The sequence below is a fragment of the Ursus americanus genome, chromosome 30 (assembly GCF_024610735.1).
Source record: "Ursus americanus isolate L20-20 chromosome 30, mUrsAme1.1.p, whole genome shotgun sequence".
Classification (NCBI taxonomy): Eukaryota; Metazoa; Chordata; class Mammalia; order Carnivora; family Ursidae; genus Ursus; species Ursus americanus.
The window spans coordinates 30,597,934-30,615,601 of NC_142156.1; the positions used below are offsets into that span (position 1 = coordinate 30,597,934).

The 17,668-nt window shown below is 47.3% G+C and overlaps 1 pseudogene; it reads right to left on the minus strand.

Annotated features, from left to right (window-relative positions):
* Window positions 1-8,256: 8,256 nt before the first annotated feature.
* On the minus strand, window positions 8,257-8,355 carry LOC123795657 (U6 spliceosomal RNA; annotated as a pseudogene).
* Window positions 8,356-17,668: the final 9,313 nt, after the last annotated feature.

The following is a 17,668-nucleotide window of genomic DNA, read 5'->3' on the forward strand; positions in this document are numbered from 1 at the left end:
GCTGGCGGGGACCGCGGTGCTCGGCCCAAGGTCTTTGCCCGCAGGCTTCCCCCGCGGTGGGGAGCCCGCGGGTCATTGGTTCTCTCCGCACGCCTGGATCGGCCGAGGGACTCCAGGCCCACAGCTTCCGGGGCCGAAGCGGGGCGCATGGGTAGGCCGTGCGCGGGACTCGGGCTTCCCTGGCCGGACCACTCGCAGACTCGGTCCTCAGAATACGGGGTCCTCCGCGCTCGCTCACTCCATCCATCCTCCCAGAACTCTCCAAGCCACTCTACCTGAGAACCTCTGTATCTGCATCTGGCTCTCCTCTGCTCCAGAACCCCCAAATCGGACTCGACGGGAAGCTCCATTCTCCGGGTGGCCCTCCCGGCCCCCCAGGCAGCCCGTCCCATCTTTACGTCCACACTCCGTACCCCGACGACTCTCATGTCATCTTGTTGGTCCCACAGCTTTCCTCTTTAGGTTGTTTCTTAAATTACATAATAATTTTTTAAAAACCACAGTGTCGAGGTCACAATGTATATAACATTTTTATACATGTTAGCATCCTTCAGATCTTGTTTCTTTTCCGCAATGCTGTGTATCTTTAAAGATCTTTCAGCGTCTTTGGATGTGCATCTGATTTATTACTGTACTTAGAAGGTCTCTGAATATTGTCCATTTGTCAGAACTTAGCCATTCTCCTAGCAATGGCTCCAGCTCCCTCCCTTTTACAAAGCTGGCTGCAAAGTGGGAACGCATGATCGGTTTTCAGAAGCATTTTTCTGATGAGTGTTGGTATCTCTTCGTTAATTATTAAGCCTTTCATATCTTCAATTTTCAACTTTCAGATCTTCAGTTTCCAACTGGGGGTAGGGGTGTTCCTTTCTCTTGTGAATTTTGAGATTCCTTAGATGGTCTTAAATATTAAGCTTTTGTTGTTTTTGCTTCCACAAATACCTTTTCTCAGCCAGTCCTCTGTTGAAAAAAAATCCTGATATTTACAGGAGTCAAAGTTTATATAATTTTGTATCCTGCTTTGAGAAGGGGCATTTTTCTCTTATTGCAGTTTTTAATGAATGATTTTAGTGGCTGCAGAATATTAAATTGAACATCCCCAAACAACTGTGTGGTGGTTAGGCACACCAATGACTTCTGCTCGGTTTCTTTGGATTCCTTCATTCTTTGGGAAAAATTTAGCACCAGGTTTCCTATTGTTCTTTGCATTGTGGTTCCTAGCTCCATTCTTAAAACACATCTTTCCCTTAAAATCTAAGGGATTGATGTATGTGAATCATGGAGGATCCTTCCAGTGTCCTGGCCTGTCAGCTCACTGTCCCCTCTCCTGCAAGGATCTTGTCCTCTGCATGACCCCCAAGATGGACCCCCTTCCTGACTCCTGACCAGTGCCTTTCAAATGTTTTAAACTATGACCACGGTAAAGAATACATTTTATGGGTACAAAGTTTCTATTTGGGATGATGAGAAATTTGGGGGACAGTGCAGATGGTTGCACAACAATGTAAATGTACTTCACGCCGCTGTGGCTTTATACACTTAAGAACAGGTAAAATGGCACATTTTAAGCTTTAAAAACTCATTTTACATTATGATCTAGCACCCATACAGGAGAAAAGTTTCATGATTTAATACATACTCTCGTGTAATGCCCTAACATTGTCTATCCTTTTCAGTTTTATTTTTATTGATGTCGTCCTGCACGACTCTCTGTGTGATTTCATGAGGTGTCTCTCAACCATGGCCTAGGGTCGGCCACCCGCTGCCTAGTTCCTGTTGTCACCACCCTCTGATGAGCTCAATTTCAGACAGCCCACTCTGGGCCACCACTGGGCTCTCTGGCCCCGTCCTGTTAGCAGGACCACAGCCACCTTCACCCATGCTAGGAGCCACACAACTTACTGTCCTCACCACCTGCCTACCTCGTGGCTGTCCTCCTCCCTCTGCTCACCTCCCTTTAGCACCTTTCTCACATCACAGGCTTGCCTGGCAAATCCCGGTCCTGGGTAAATGTGACTCTCTCTGCTCCAGCTGGAGAAATGCTTTCCCTTGGGGAGACTAGTTTCTAGGGCAGAACAGTCCCCATGGGCACCGTACGCCTGCTGTGCCTGTTGTGGCCATTCAGCTTCCCACCTTCCGGAAGGTGGTCCTACACCTCCCCCTGCCGCTGTACTGGCTCTGTGCCCTACTTCCAGAAGACATCAACGACCGGAGAGCATTCCTCTAGGTTCCACACGAACCCTTCCACCGGCCCACCCCCACCGCCACGCACACATTGCTCTGTCCTCTACGAGCTGCATGTCCCTTGTGCACGGGGTCCACCTCCCTGCATGCTGGCTGGTCGGCTTCAGTCACAGTGTCCTCTTTCTGCTGCGTCCTCCGTCCCCGCTTCATTGGGCTGTCCTGTCAGGATAGGAGACACAGCATCCTCTCCATATCCACCTTCTCCATCACCGCGCTTCTCTCCAATTCCTTAACAGCAAGATTGCTCAGGAGCAGCTGAGCTCCTCTCACTCTCGGGCTCCCTCCACAACCACTCCACCTGTTCATTGCCAGAGCTCACCTGTGGGTTCAGCCACATCTCATTGGTGGCCAAGCAGCACTTCACCAGCACCTGATGCCTCCCAGGATGTGCCTCAGCACAGACCCGCAGACCCCAAATCCCAGGCTTCCAAGTCCATCTGCCCACTCTGAACCACCCTTGGAGCTCTAGGGGACACCTCAAAGCCAGTGCACCCCAAATCAAGCCACAGCTCTCACCACCTCAGTACACAGCCAAACTTCCAGCCCAGTCAAAACCTCTGAGCCCCTCCCCACGGCTCTCCCCATCATGAGTGGCCCCTCAGCAGGCCCCTCCCCACAGTGGCCCCTCAGAAGGTCCCTCTCCTGCCACCAGTGCCCAGCACCTGGGCCACTCTCATCTCTCATGTTGATGACAGCCATAGGTGAACAGCAAGCTTTGCCTCCTTTACTCTTCACACATTGACTCTTTGAGAACAAAAGCCAGATCTGTCTCCCCTCAAAAGCCTCCAGGAGCTTTCCATTGCACTCAGACTAAAAAAACAACAGAGTCCTTCCAATGCCCCCCAAGACTTGGCACCTCCCTGGTCCTCCTGATTTCCTACTTCTATCCCTGCATTTGGCCAACTACGACATTTGGAGGGACCAGTCCGCACAGGACCATCCCCACTTCCGACACCAACGGCACGTTTGGGAGTCCCCAAGCTGACCCTTAGTTAAGGTTGACAGTTTCCTGGAGGGACTCCCAGAGAGCTGTTTACTCACGGTTACAGTTTACAGCAGAGGAAGGATGCAGATTAAAACCAGTCGCAGGAAAAGCACCGGGGGTGAGTCTAGGGGAGTGCCATACCTGCGCTGTTGGCCGCCTTCTGTCCTTGGAGACACACACAAGCCTCCTCTCCAGCACCCATGAGTGACGGCCCGCAAGGTGCTGCCGGCAGGGCAGTTCCTCAGAGCCTGGTGCTTGGAGCTTTTATTGGAGTTCCATGGCACGGAGTGATTAATCGAGTGTCCTCCTCGTGATCTCAGTCTGCAGCCCCCTCATCACAATGCTGGTCTTTCTCGTGTGCTAAGCTCCAGCCTGAATACCATCTGTGCCGTGTCCCTACTTCAAATCACATTGGTAGGCTATTGGAAGGCCCCAGGCAAAAAAGGCACTCCTGTTAGAGCTTGGTAACTGCCTCCCGAAAGCAGAAGGCAAATGTCATTCTTTAGGGGTGAGGTTAAATTGTTTCCTACAACCTCCCCTTGCTTACTACTCTTCAGACACACCGCCTCCTTGCTGCCCCTTCTCGGGGACTTTGGGCTTGTTGTCCCTTCCGCTGGAAGGCCCCTCTTTCTTCAGGATCCTGCTCGAATGTGTCCTCACCAGAGAAGCTATCTCACCCGGGCTGTGCGGACCAGGGGCTCTTGCCCACCACTCCCTCATCACCCAGCTTTGGTGTTCCTCCTTAACACCCCTCCCTACCACCACAACGGGTCTGTGTTGTCTTCTGTTTGGTTTATTGTCCATCTCCTCTCCCCAGGTCGTGAGCCACCTGAAGGCAGGGGCTTGGTTTGTCCTCAGCTGTATCTGCAGTGCTTGGAAGATCATTTGCTGAACGAGCCACTCCTGCAGGATGCCTGAAGGGTACATGAGCTCTAAGACGCCCAGCTCTTTCCTCTAGGAGGCCCAGTGCCCCAGAAGCAGCACTGAGGAGAAGGCATGGCAGAGTCCATGAGCACCTGGTGCACCATGGCACGGTGCCTGGGCGCTCAGCGGTGTGGTACAGCCGCTTCCTGCAAGCCTGCCTGGGGATTACGGACTCAAGCCCAACATGGGTGAATGGATCAGGCTACACACGTCCAAGGCCCACGACATTACAGTTGTCTCGTGCCCGTGGGAGGCTCTCCAGTCCCGTGTGTGGACACGATGGTGCGTTCGCGGTCATGTGCTGGAGCTGGGCCCACACAGGCTCTCGCACACAGGGATGGCTGAGGGCTGGGGCATTGCCCGCCTCCCCCAGAGGATCCGATCCGGCCGGTTGTTACATGCGCAGTTGTGTCCCTCCAAATGTGACTGTATCTGGAGATAGCCTTCAAATAGGTGCTTAAGTCAAAATGAGGTCGTTAGGATGGGCCCTGATCCAGTCTGACTAGTGTCGTTATAAGAGGAAATTAGGACACAGACACACAGGGATGACCATGTGAGGACACAGGGAGAATGGGACTGTCCATCGACACACCAAGGAGATTGGCCTCAGAAGAAACCAAACCTGCCGACACCTTGATCTTGGACTTCCAGCCTCCAGAACTGTGAGAAAGTAATCTCTGTTGTTTAAGCCGCTTGGCCTGTGTTACTTTGACAGTCCTAGGTGAGCAAATACACTGGGTTTGGGGGGTAGAAAGACACCAAAAGCAGGGTGCCTGGCTGGCTTACTCAGTAAAGTATGCGAGTGTTGTTCGCAGAGTCATGAGTTCAAGCTCCACATTGGGCATAAAGCTCAATTAAAAAAAAAAAAGGGGCACTTAAAGCAATTCTCCTAAAGGGTCTTCTAACCAAATCCTTCCTAAACCCCTTGGGTTGGCCAGGCCGGGCAGCTTGCTTAGGGGTGACTTCAAAGCAGGCTGGCAGGTTGCCTCACCTCCCAGCCCCAGGGCCCTCCTCAGCCAAGTGAGGGAATCAAGTCTCTCTGTAGCTCTTTGGGGTTAAACTTCTCTGATTTGCTGATAAGTTTCCTTTACGAGATTCAAGCCCATTAGGAAGAGTGCAGTTGCTGTCGGCATAGCAACCACAAGCCATCTTCAGTTCTTCCCAAATTAACAAATTCCCAGCTTCAGGGCTGAGGAGAGAAAGATGTAAAAGCAGAGATGAAATTAAGTTACTGATGGAAGACGTTGCCATGGCATCACGCTGTCCTTGGATTCTGCCAGCTGCCACTGTGATTTCTCCATTCTTCGTGCAGATGAAGGAGTCGAAGAGAAGATAAAGAGCAGCCTCCCACAGGGAGGGAGAAAAATAAAGTATATGTTATGATTAGAAATAGTAACTAATGATGGGAATTTATATTTTAAGAGTAAGTATACATCCAACATACAGGGTTTCTCAAAATGTAAACAAATCACCTAGAATTTGTTCAAATGTGTTTGCTGAAATGCAGTATGGCTGAGATGGGTCCTGAGACGCTGCAGTCTAATTTTTAATCATGGTTATATATATATATAATATATAACATAAAATTTACCCTCTTAAACCAGAGATTCTGCATTTCTAACAGGTGATGGCGAAGCGGTGGGTCTGTGACTCGCGTTTTGCACGTTAGCCTTTTTAGAGCCTTTTTTTGTACCAGAGCCTGAAATAGGTGGCAGGTGTACCGAAATGAGCAAGACACACAGTGTGCTTTTCCAGGAACTTCCTGGCAAGTGGACAAGAGTAGGGGCGATGTCGTTTCAGAGGAGCGGACAGAAAACTGTCTGAGTCACAAGTGGGGTTGGGATGTGCATGTTGGAAGATCGAAGCATGGGGGTGGGGGGTAGTGACATGAAGACTGTAATTGCTGTACCGACTTGCAAGTTTGCTAGACCATTCCCTAAAGAAGGGCATGGAGGCTGTTTATCCTCTTTTTGGGGATTTCAAATAGTGCTGGTACAAACACCTTTGTCCACGTGGCTGTTCTCTCTTGGATTATTGTCTAGGGAACAACCCCCCCCCCCCAATCCCAGTAATGGAATTACTGAGTCAAAACACATCTGACCGGCTCATCACATTTGCCAGATTTCAGTGTATTCATTCATGGCACTGTTAGCAATGCCAAAGGACACGTTTCCCTACAACTCCACATTTGGCTTTTATAATTTTGCTTTTGCTAAAAGCAGATAAGCAAACAAACAAAAAAACCCAGAAAGCCTATAGGGTAAGGTATGCACGAACTAGCACTTCATCTTTTTTTTTTTTTAGGATTTTTATTTGGGGCACCTGGGTGGCTCAGTTGGTTAATCGTCTGCCTTCCGCTCAAGTCATGGTCCCGGGGTCCTGGGATCGAGCCCCATGTTGGGCTCCCTGCTCAGCAGGGAATCTGCTTCTTCCTCTCCCCGACCTTTCCCCCTGCTTGTGCTCGCTCTTTCTCTCTTTCAGTAAATAAAATCTTTAAAAAAAAAAGATTTTTATTTGAGAGAGAGAAAGAGTGAGCAGGAGTGGGGGGTGGTGAGGGGCAGAGGGAGAGGGAGAAGCAGACTCCCCACTGAGCAGGGAGCCAGCCCAAGTGGGGCTCAATCCCGGGACCCTGGGACTATGACCCAAGCCAAAGGCAGACGTCCAGCTGACTGAGCCACCCAGGTGCCCCGCACTTCATCTTTAATTTGCATTTTTCTAGTTTTTAGTGGCACTGGATGCTTTTCTTCATGTAAGCAGATAATATTCTTTGATTGAGTAACAGTTGGGAATGAGGCAGGATTTTTTGTTTTGTTTTGTTTTTTTCTTAAAGATTTTATTTATTTATTTATTTATTTATTTATTTATTTATTTATTTATTTAACAGAGAGAAAGAGAGGCAGAGAGGGAACACAAGTGGGAGAGGGAGAAGCAGGCTTCCCACTGAGCAGGGAGCCTGACATGGGGCTCGATCCTGGGACCCTGGGATCATGACCTAAGCCCAAGGCAGACGATTAACGACTGAGCCACCCAGGCGCCCTGAGGCAGGGTTTTTGTAGTTTTATGATTTTTTTATATTTTGGAAAATTTATTTTATTATTGGTCATCCTTGTCAGTGTGCCGCAGCTCCTGTGGTTACCCCCCACTGTTGTCCACGTTGGCCTATATTAAAATCAGATGCAGAGCTCTTTCTTAATAGTTTTCTCCAAGCACAGCTGCCGAGGAAGCACCCTTCTAGATGCCCTTGTGAGAAAGGCATTGGGGGAGCAAGCAAGAAGATAGGAAAGGCCTTCACGTTTAGCTTCGACATGTAGAGAACTCGGAAGCATCACCCCTGCCCTCAGAAACAAGAAAAAAGTTGAAAAAAGTGAAAATCAAGGAACTTTTCTTAGATGCATCAGAGAATTGAGGTCACGGGACAACACCCCCTCCCCCAAACTGTAGAGTCAGGCAAGGACAGAGTTTCCCAACTTACCAGGAGCAGGAGCCAGTGGAGCCAGGAACTGGTGGGAACACCTGCATGGCCCTTTATGGTGATGTTCATGACATGCTGGAGGCTGAGCGAGGACTTGCTTGAGAAATACAAACTCACCCTCAGTGAACCAGTCTAAGAGAGGGGCACGCTTTTCCGTGTTTTACTGCCAAGGAGCCCCAGCAGGTCCTCACAGTGAAGATTGGAACAAAATTCCTTTGTATTTGACAGAAGGGAGAGGGGACATGTATGTAACCATTTGAAATACACCCAGGTGGTTCACTCTCCATAAAAATACATACATACATACGTACATACATACATACACACATACGTACATACATACATACACACGTACATACATACATACATACATACATACAAGGCCAGGCAGCAAAAGAGACAACTTCCCCAGAGTCTCATCCAACATGGGGACTCCAGCCCCCCTGTAGGCTTTGTCTTACCTAAGCGGGCAAAAAACCCCGAGAAGCAGCACTTGTGAGAATCACGGGCCAGGCCACAGGCCCACGAGAAGACAGACCTAATCATCTGATCCCGGGACACTTCCCCTCCCTCCCTGCCTTCCCGCCCAACAGCAGGGCTCCTGTTTCTTAGAGAACCGCAGCCACAAGAGCCGCAAGGCTGGGTCTTCACGGATCTGTGTGGCATCCCTGAGCAGCGGGCATGCTAATCCTCTCTGTGTCATTCCAATCTTTTTTAAAGATTTTATTTCTTTATTTTGAGAGACAGAGAGAAACAGAGAGAGTGTGAATGGGGAGGGGCAGAAGCAGACGGAGAGAATCTCGAGCAGACTCCCCACTGAGCACAGAGCCCCATGCGGGGCTCGACCCCACACTCATGAGATCACGACTTGAGCTGAAATCAACAGCTGGACGCTTAACCAACAGCCACCCAGGTGCCCCCGTGTCGTTCCAATCTTAACACGTGTGTTCCCAAAGTGAGCGTCCCTGCAAGGCTGAGTCCACTGAAGAAGGAGTCTCTAGGGACACCCAAGGACAACAGGGGAAACATAAGCAAGGACACGGGAGGAAACCTCAGCCTCTGAGCCTAACTCCTAGCCAGAAAAACATACAAACCTCTCATTAAAATGTTGTCTACCTCAGTTCTATTACCCAACATCTGTCTGACATTCAACAAAAAATCACAAGCGTGCTAAAGAAAAGTCTGAAGCGTCAAGGCAAGCCTCAGAACCAGGCTCAGCTACAGCAGAGATGTTGGCATCACTGGGCAGGGAATTTTAAGGTTTTATTTTTTAAGTAATCTCTACACCCCACATGGGACCTGAACTCACAACCCTGAGATTAAGAATTGTCTGCTCCTCCGACTGAGCCAGCCAGTTGCCCCCTTGTATGGGGAATTTAACACAGCTATGGTAACATGCTAAGGGCTCAAATGGAAAAACTGGGCAACATGCAAGAATAGATGGGTAATGTAAGCAGAGAGATGGAAACTCTAAGAAAGCATCAAAAAGAAATGCTAGAAATTAAAAAAAAATTAACAGAAATGGAGAATGGCTTTGGTGGGTGCATAGGTGGGCTGGGCACAGCCGAGAAAAGAATCCGTGAACTTGAAGATATGACACTAGCAACTTTCCAAAGTAAAATGTAAAGAGAAAAAAGAAAACTAACAGAATGTCCTAGAACTGCAGGACAGTTATAAAAGATGCCACATATACAGAATGGGAATTCTGGAAGAAGATAGGAGTGGAAGAGACATTGAAAGTCCTAATGGCTGGGACTCGCTGCTGGGGTCAGTGATGGTGGATGTGTGGCTCAGAGGCCCAGGCACCCACAGCAGCAGCTCTGGGCCCAGTGAGCACTCTGTCACTCTTGGGGACAGAGCCTGGATAACGAGCACCCCTTCACAGGCTGTGGTGTGGGGGTAGGCATCAGCCTCAGGATGCCGCATCAGTGCATCCAGATGCCAGGCACTCTGGGCTTTGTGGCTGAACTGGTGTAAGCCCTGGATATATCCCCAAGCTCTGGTGGCATGGCTGGTGTGCTCACGAGTCATCTTTTTTTTTAAAATAATAATATTTTTTTATTATATTATGTTAGTCACCATAGAGTACATCCCCAGTTTTTGATGTAAAGTTCGATGATTCATTAGTTGTGTATAATACCCAGTGCACCATGCAATACGTGCCCTCCTTACTACCCATCACCAGTCTATCCCATTCCCCCACCCCCCTCCCCTCTGAAGCCCTCAGTTTGTTTCCCAGAGTCCATAGTCTGTCATGGTTCATTCCCCCTTCTGATTACCCCCCTTTCTTCTTCCCTTTCTTCTCCTACCAAACTTCCTACTTCTTATGTTCCATAAATGAGTGAAACCATATGATAATTGTCTTTCTCTGCTTGACTAATTTCGCTTAGCATTATCTCCTCAGTCCCGTCCATGTTGCAGCAAATGTTGAGAAATCGTTCTTTCTGATAGCTGAGTAATATTCCATTGTATATATGGACCACATCTTCTTAATCCAGTCATCTGTTGAAGGGCATCTCGGCTCCTTTCACGATTTAGCTATTGTGGACAATGCTGCTATGAACATTGGGGTGCATATGGCCCTTCTCTTCACTACGTCTGTATCTTTGGGGTAAATACCCAGTAGTGCAATGGCTGGGTCATAGGGTAGCTCAATTTTTAACTTTTTAAGGGACCTCCACACTGTTTTCCAGAGTGGCTGTACCAACTTGCATTCCCACCAACAATGTAGGAGGAATCCCCTTTCTCCACATCCTCTCCAACAATTGTTGTTTCCTGCCTTGTCAATTTTTGTCATTCTAACTGGCGTAAGGTGGTATCTCAGTGTGGTTTTGATTTGAATTTCCCTGATGGCTAATGATTTTGAACATTTTTTCATGTGTCTGTTAGCCATTTGTATGTCTTCATTAGAAAAGTGTCTGTTCATATCTTCTCTCCATTTTATGATTTGTTTATCTGTTTCTTGTGTATTGAGTTTGAGAAGTTCTTTGTAGATCTTGGATACCAGTCTTTTATCTGTAGTGTCATTCGCAAATATATTCTCCCATTCCGTGGGCTGCTTCCTACTTTTTTTGACTGTTTCCTTGGCTGTGCAGAAGCTTTTTATCTTGATGAAATCCCACAAGTTCATTTTATCTTTTGTTTCTCTTGCCTTTGGGGATGTGTCATGAAAAAAGTTGCTTTGGCCGATGTCGTAGAGGTTGTTGCCTATGTTCTCCTCTAGGATTTTGATGGATTCCTGTCTCACATCGAGGTCCTTCATCCATTTGGAGTTTATCTTTGTGTATGGTGTGAGAGAGTGGTCAAGTTTCATTCTTTTGCATGTAGCTGACCAATTTTCCCAACACCATTTATTGAAGAGACCGTCTTTTTTCCACTGGATGTTTTTTCCTGCTTTATCAAAGATTAGTTGCCCAAAGAGCCGAGGGTCCATTTCTGGGCTCTCTATTCTGTTCCATTGGTCTATGTGTCTGTTTTTGTGCCAGTACCATGCTGTCTTTGTGATCACAGCTTTGTAGTACAGCTCGAAATCTGGCATTGTGATGCCCCCAGCTTTGTTTTTCCTTTTCAACAGTTCCTTGGAGATTCGGGGCCTTTTCTGGTTCCATACAAATTTAAGGACTATTTGTTCCAGTTCTTTGAAAAATGTCATCGGTATTTTGATCGGGATAGCATTGAAAGTGTAAATTGCTCTGGGTAGCATGGACATTTTAACTATGTTAATTCTTCCAATCCATGAGCATGGAATATTTTTCCATCTTTTTGTGTCTTCCTCAATGTCTTTCAAGAGTGATTTATAGTTTCTAGAATATAGATCCTTTACGTCTCTGGTTAAGTTAATTCCAAGGTAATGTATGGTTTTTGGTGCTATTGTAAATGGGAAGGATTCCCTAATTTCTCTTTCTTCAGTCTCATTATTCGTGTATAGAAATGCAACTGATTTCTGAGCATTGATTTTGTATCCCGCCACGTTACTGAATTGCTCTATAACTTCTAGTAGTTTGGGGGTGGATTCTTTTGGGTTTCCATATAGAGTACAATGTCATCTGTGAAGAGAGACATTTTGTCTTCTTCTCTGCCGATTTGGATACCTTTTATCCCTTTTTGTTGTCTGATTGCTGTTGCAAGGACTTCTAGTACTATGTTGAATAATAGTGGCGAGAGTGGGCATCCTTGTCGTGTTCCTGATCTGAAGGGAAAGGCTTCCAGCTTTTCCCCATTGAGAATGATATTTGCTGTAGGCTTTTCATAGATGGTTTTTATGAAATTAAGGAATGTGCCCTTTATCCCTACATTCTGAAGTGTTTTAATCAGGAAAGGATGCTGTATTTTGTCAAATGCTTTTTCTGCATCTATTGAGAGGATCATATGGTTCTTTTTTTTTAAAATTATTTATTTATTTATTCGACAGAGATAGAGACAGCCAGCGAGAGAGGGAACACAAGCAGGGGGAGTGAGAGAGGAAGAAGCAGGCTCCTACCGGAGGAGCCTGATGTGGGGCTCGATCCCACAGCTCCGGGATCACGCCCTGAGCCGAAGGCAGACGCTTAACCGCTGTGCCACCCAGGTGCCCCGGATCATATGATTCTTTTTTTTTTTTTAAAGATTTTATTTATTTATGTGACAGAGAGACAGGCAGCGAGAGAGGGAACACAAGCAGGGGGAGTGGGAGAGGAAGAAGCAGGCTCCCAGCGGAGGAGCCCGATGTGGGACTCGATCCCGGAACACCGGGATCACGCCCTGAGCCGAAGGCAGACGCTTTAACGACTGCGCTACCCAGGCGCCCCCGGATCATATGGTTCTTGACTCTTTTCTTGTTGATATGATCTATCACACTGATCGATTTGTGAATCCTGAACCATGCTTGCATCCCAGGGATGAATACCACTTGGTCATGATGGATAATCCTTTTAATGTACTGTTGGATTCTATTAGGTAGAATTTTGTTGATAATTTTGGCGTCCATATTCATTAGGGATATTGGTCTGTAATTCTCCTTTTTGATGGGGTCTTTGCCTGGTTTGCGGATCAAGGTAATACTGGACTCATAGATGCGTTTGGTAGTTTTCCTTCTGTTTCTATTTTTTGAAATAGCTTCAGGAGAATAGGTATTATTTCTTCTTTGAATGTTTGGTAGAATTGCCCGAGGAATCCATCAGGCCCTGGACTCTTGTTTTTTGGGAGGTTTTTGATAACTGCTTCAATCTCTTCATAATTAATCGGTCTGTTTAAAAAATCATTTTCTTCCTTTTCAGTCTTGGTAGTGTATAGGTTTCCAGGAAGGCATCCATTTCTTCCAGGTTGTTTAATTTATTGGCATAAAGCTGTTGATAGAAGTTTCTAATGATCCTTCCTATTTCATTGGTGTTGGTTGTGACCTCTCTCTTTTCATTCATAATTTTATTAATTTGGGTCCTTTCTCTATTCTTTTGAGTAAGTCTCGCCAGCGGGTTATCAATCTTATTTATTCTTTCAAAGAACCAGCTTCTAGTTCTGTTGATCTGCTCTAGTTCTGTGCTCCTGGTTTCTAATTCATTGATTTCTGCTCTAATCTTGATCAACTGCTTTCTCGTGCATGGATTAGGCCTATTCTTCTGTTCCTGTTCCAGCTTCTTGAGTGAGAATATAAAAACTGCATTTTAGATTTTTCTATTCTTTTGAGTGAGGCTCAGATGCCTATGTATTTTCCCCTTATGACTGCCTTTGCAGTATCCCATAGGTTTTGGACCGTTGTGTTTTCATTCTCGTTGGTCTCCACAAATTATTTAAATTGATTTTTGATTTTCTGGTTTTTTTTTTTAAAGATTTTATTTATTTATTTGACAGAGAGAGACAGCCAGCGAGAGAGGGAACACAAGCAGGGGGAGTGGGAGAGGAAGAAGCAGGCTCCTAGCAGAGGAGCCTGATGTGGGGCTCGATCCCAGAACGCCGAGATCACACCCTGAGCTGAAGGCAGACGCTTAACGACTGAGCCACCCAGACGCCTCCATCCCTTCACTTTCGGTCTGGATGTATCTTTAGGTTCAGGATGAGTCTCTTGTAGACAGCAAATGGATGGGTCATGTCTTTTTATACAATCTGCAGCCCTGTGGTGTTTTATGGGAGCATTTAGGCCATTCACATTGAGAGTGATTATTGAGAAATATGATTTTAATGATGTCAGTTGCCTGTAAAGTCTTTGTTTCTATAGATTGTGACTTTCTGTTCTGTATCACTCTTGGGGCCTTTTTACTTTTATAGAACCCCCCTTAATATCTCCTGTAGGGCTGGTTTCGTGGTTATGAAATTGGTCAATGACTGGCAATTCTGGAAAGTCTTTATCTCTCCATCAATTCTGAATGACAGCCTTGCTGGATAAAGGGTCCTTGGCTGCATGTTTTTCTCTGAAAGATCTTTAAAAATGACCCCCCAACCCTTTCTCTCATTCCAGGTCTGTGTAGACAGGTCTGACGTAATTCTGATACCTTTCCCTTGGTACGAGAGAAATTTCTTTGCCCTGCCCGCTTTCAATACTGTCTCCTTGGATCTAATATTTGCGAATTGCACTATGACGTGACGTGGCGTAGGTTTGCCGTGGTTGAGCTTGGGAGGGGTCCTCTCTGCCTCTTGGACACGAATGCTTGTTTCCTTTGCTAGATTAGGGAAGTTTTCAGCTATAATTTGTTCAAATATATCTTCTAGGCCTCTGTTTTTCTCCACCCCCTTGGGGATGCCGATGATTCTGACATTGGAACATTTCACTGAGTCAGTGATCTCCCGTAACCTACATTCTTGAGATTGGATTTTTTTGAACCAAGTTTCTGTTTTAACTTTCTCTTCTACCATCCCATCCTCCAATTCGCTGATTCGTTCTTCTGCCTCATTCACCCTGGCCGTCAGAGCCTCTAGTTTTGACTGCATTTGATTCATAGAATTTTTAATTTCTGCCAGATTTGCTCTCATTTCCACCCTTAGAGATTCTATATTCTCATTATCATTTTTGTTAATACTTTTTTCAAGTCTACACATCATCTTGACCATTGTTACTCTGAACTCCATTTCTGATAATTTGGTTACATCCATATCCATTAGTTCTGTGGCAGAGGCCACAGATTCATTGTCTTTTCTTTGCTGGGGGCGGATTTCTCCTCGTCCTCATTCTGATGAGGAGAGGTTGCGGGGTTGTCCAGAGCCCAAATTATTGACTGGGACCCAGGCAGTGCGCACTTGTTTTATAAGGACCTTAGGGATGTGGGCTTCTTGATTTTTCAGCCTGCCTTCTGGGGGAGGGGCCTGCCGCGCCGATACTCAGGCAACCCTGTTTGGGTAGAGTCTCCATGTCCCCTGTGAGGGGGGATGGGGATGGGCACCCTGTGAGCCGGTATTTCCAGGCTTTTGTTCTCTGGCAGTTTTCCCTGGCGGTTTGCTGTGCCTCTTCTGAGAGTCAGAGCAGCAGTGGCCGAATCCCAGCCTCTGTCTCAGAACAGAGAGATCGCGGCCCGTTCTCCACTGAGCTCTTCTGGCCACTTTAACTCTGTTTCTGTTGGTGCTGCCAGAAACCCTGCAGCGTCCCGGGTTGTGCGCCCCACAGCCGGTGTCCCAGCCCTCACTTCCAGGGCCGGCGCGTCTCTGTCCTTTGTGCTTCTTTTTTTGTTTTTGTTTTTTTTTCTTAAAAAGAACCATTTATTTTTTATTTTTTAAGAAGATTTTTATTTATTTATTTGACAGAGAGAGAGACAGCCAGCGAGAGAGGGAACACAAGCAGGGGGAGTGGGAGAGGAAGAAGCAGGCTCCCAGGGGAGGAGCCCGACGTGGGGCTCGATCCCAGGACCCCGGGATCACGCCCTGAGCTGAAGGCAGACGCTTAACGACTGAGCCACCCAGGCGCCCCTGTCCTTTGTGCATCTAACACCGCCAGCCACCCCCGGTTCCCGTGCGCTCCCGAGCCCCCTGTTTCAGTGTGGTTTGCGGGCACTCCAGAGCTTCGGTTTTCCGTCTGGTGGCGCACGTTCCCCGGCTCACGGTCTCAGTCTGCTGTTTTGCGGGTGCCGTCCATGAGTCCGCCCGCTCCCCCGTGCAGGTGGCTACCGCTTCCCGGTGCCCGATCGCGGCAGCTCCCTCCCCCTTCCGTTTATCTTCCGATATCCGTGCACGGTTTCACGGCTCCCCGCTTCGTACCTCCATACTCAGTGCTGGAGATGTTCATTTGTAGCGATCCAGATGCATCTTCCTGCGTCTCAGGCTGATTCCGTGGGTGTTCAGGCTGGTCTGGTACCTATCCAGCTCGACTCGGGGGACCGGCTGAAAAAGGGGTCCCCTACTCCTCTGCCATCTTAACTCCTCTCTCACGAGTCATCTTCTTAGCAGCACCCACCAAGGGTATCCAGGAATGAGTGGCTGAACAGAATAGGGCCCTGTGCCCCAAACTCATTGGGCATCCTGGGCCCCTTCTCTGCATAATAACCCTCTCTTGTGGGTATAAGTATGGATATCCATGCATATGGATCCATCACAGGAACAGGACACAGGAAAGGACAGCTAGGTCCACAGAGGCCACACGTGGGAGCCTCGTTCCCTTAGCCAGAGGTCAGCATGGCCGTCTAACCAGGCACCACCAGCCCCTAAGTAATGGTGAGCTCTTGTCCTGAGCCCAGAAATGGGCTCTCCATAAATGATGAGCTGTTTACAAAGTGGTATTTGTGAACTCGTTTTTGCAATAAATTAAGTGCTGGGAGGGGTGCCTGGCTGGCTCAGTTGATCATGTGACCCTTGATCTCGGGGTTGTGAGTTCGAGCCCCATATTGTGTGCAGAGATTACTTAAAAATAAAATCTTAAAAAAAAAACAAGTGCTGAGAAAAATGGAGTGGGGCCCTGGCTTCCCAGAAGGTAGTGTGAGTGCCTCGGTGTGTTGCCAAACAAGGGTGAAAATCACTTCAGATTTCTTGTCTAAAACCATGCAAGCAAGGAGTGAGAGGAGTAGAATGTTTAAAAAGAGGGGGCACCTGGGTGGCTCAGTCAGTTAAGTGTCCGACCTTCATTTCGGCTCAAGTCACAATTTCAGGGCTGTGAGATTGAGCTCCGTGTTGGGCTCTGTGCTGGGCACGGCGCCTGCTTAAGATTCTCTCTCTCCCTCTGTTCCTCCTCCTGCTTTCTCGCTCTTAAAAAAAAAAAAAAGAGCTTACATCGATCTGAGATTCTGACCTATACAATTTTCCTTTTCTCTGAAGAACCTCCTTTATCCTTTCTTGCAAAGCAGATTTACTGGCAACAAATTTCTTCAGCTTTTTAAAAAAAATTTTTATTTTTTATTTATTATTTTTAAAGATTTTATGTATTCATTTGAGAGAGAGTGAGAGCATGAGCTGGGGAGGGGCAGAGGAAGAGGACAAGCAGATTCCCCACTGAGCAGGGAGCCTGAGGCAGGGCTCCATCCCAGCACCCTGAGATCACAACCGGAGCCAAAGGCAGACACTTAACCAACTGAGCCACCCAGGTGCCCCTAAAATTTTATTTTTAAGTAATCTCTATGCCCAGTGTGGGGCTCAAACTCACGACCCCTGAGATCAACAGTCACACACTCTTATCAACTGATCCAACCAGGTGCCCTGAATTCTTTCAGCTTTTGCCTAAGAAAGTATTTCTCCGTTTTTTTTTTTTAAGATTTTATTTATTTATTCGAAAGAGATAGAGACAGCCAGCGAGAGAGGGAACACAAGCAGGGGGAGTGGGAGAGGAAGAAGCAGGCTCCCAGTGGAGGAGCCTGATGTGGGGCTCGATCCCATAATGCCAGGATCACGCCCTGAGCTGAAGGCAGACGCTTAACCGCTGTGCCACCCAGGCGCCCCGTATTTCTCCGTTTTTGAAGGATACTTTCACGGATACAAAATCCTAGGTTGGTGTTTCTTTCTCTTTCAATATAGTGTTTAACAGGAGTGGTGCAAGGGCACACCCTTGCCTGTGCCTGACCTTGGGAAAACATGTAGCTTCTTATCATCAATAATGTTACCTACAGGTTTTGTTGTTGCTCAATTGACGTATAGTTGATACATACCTATAAGTTTCTTGT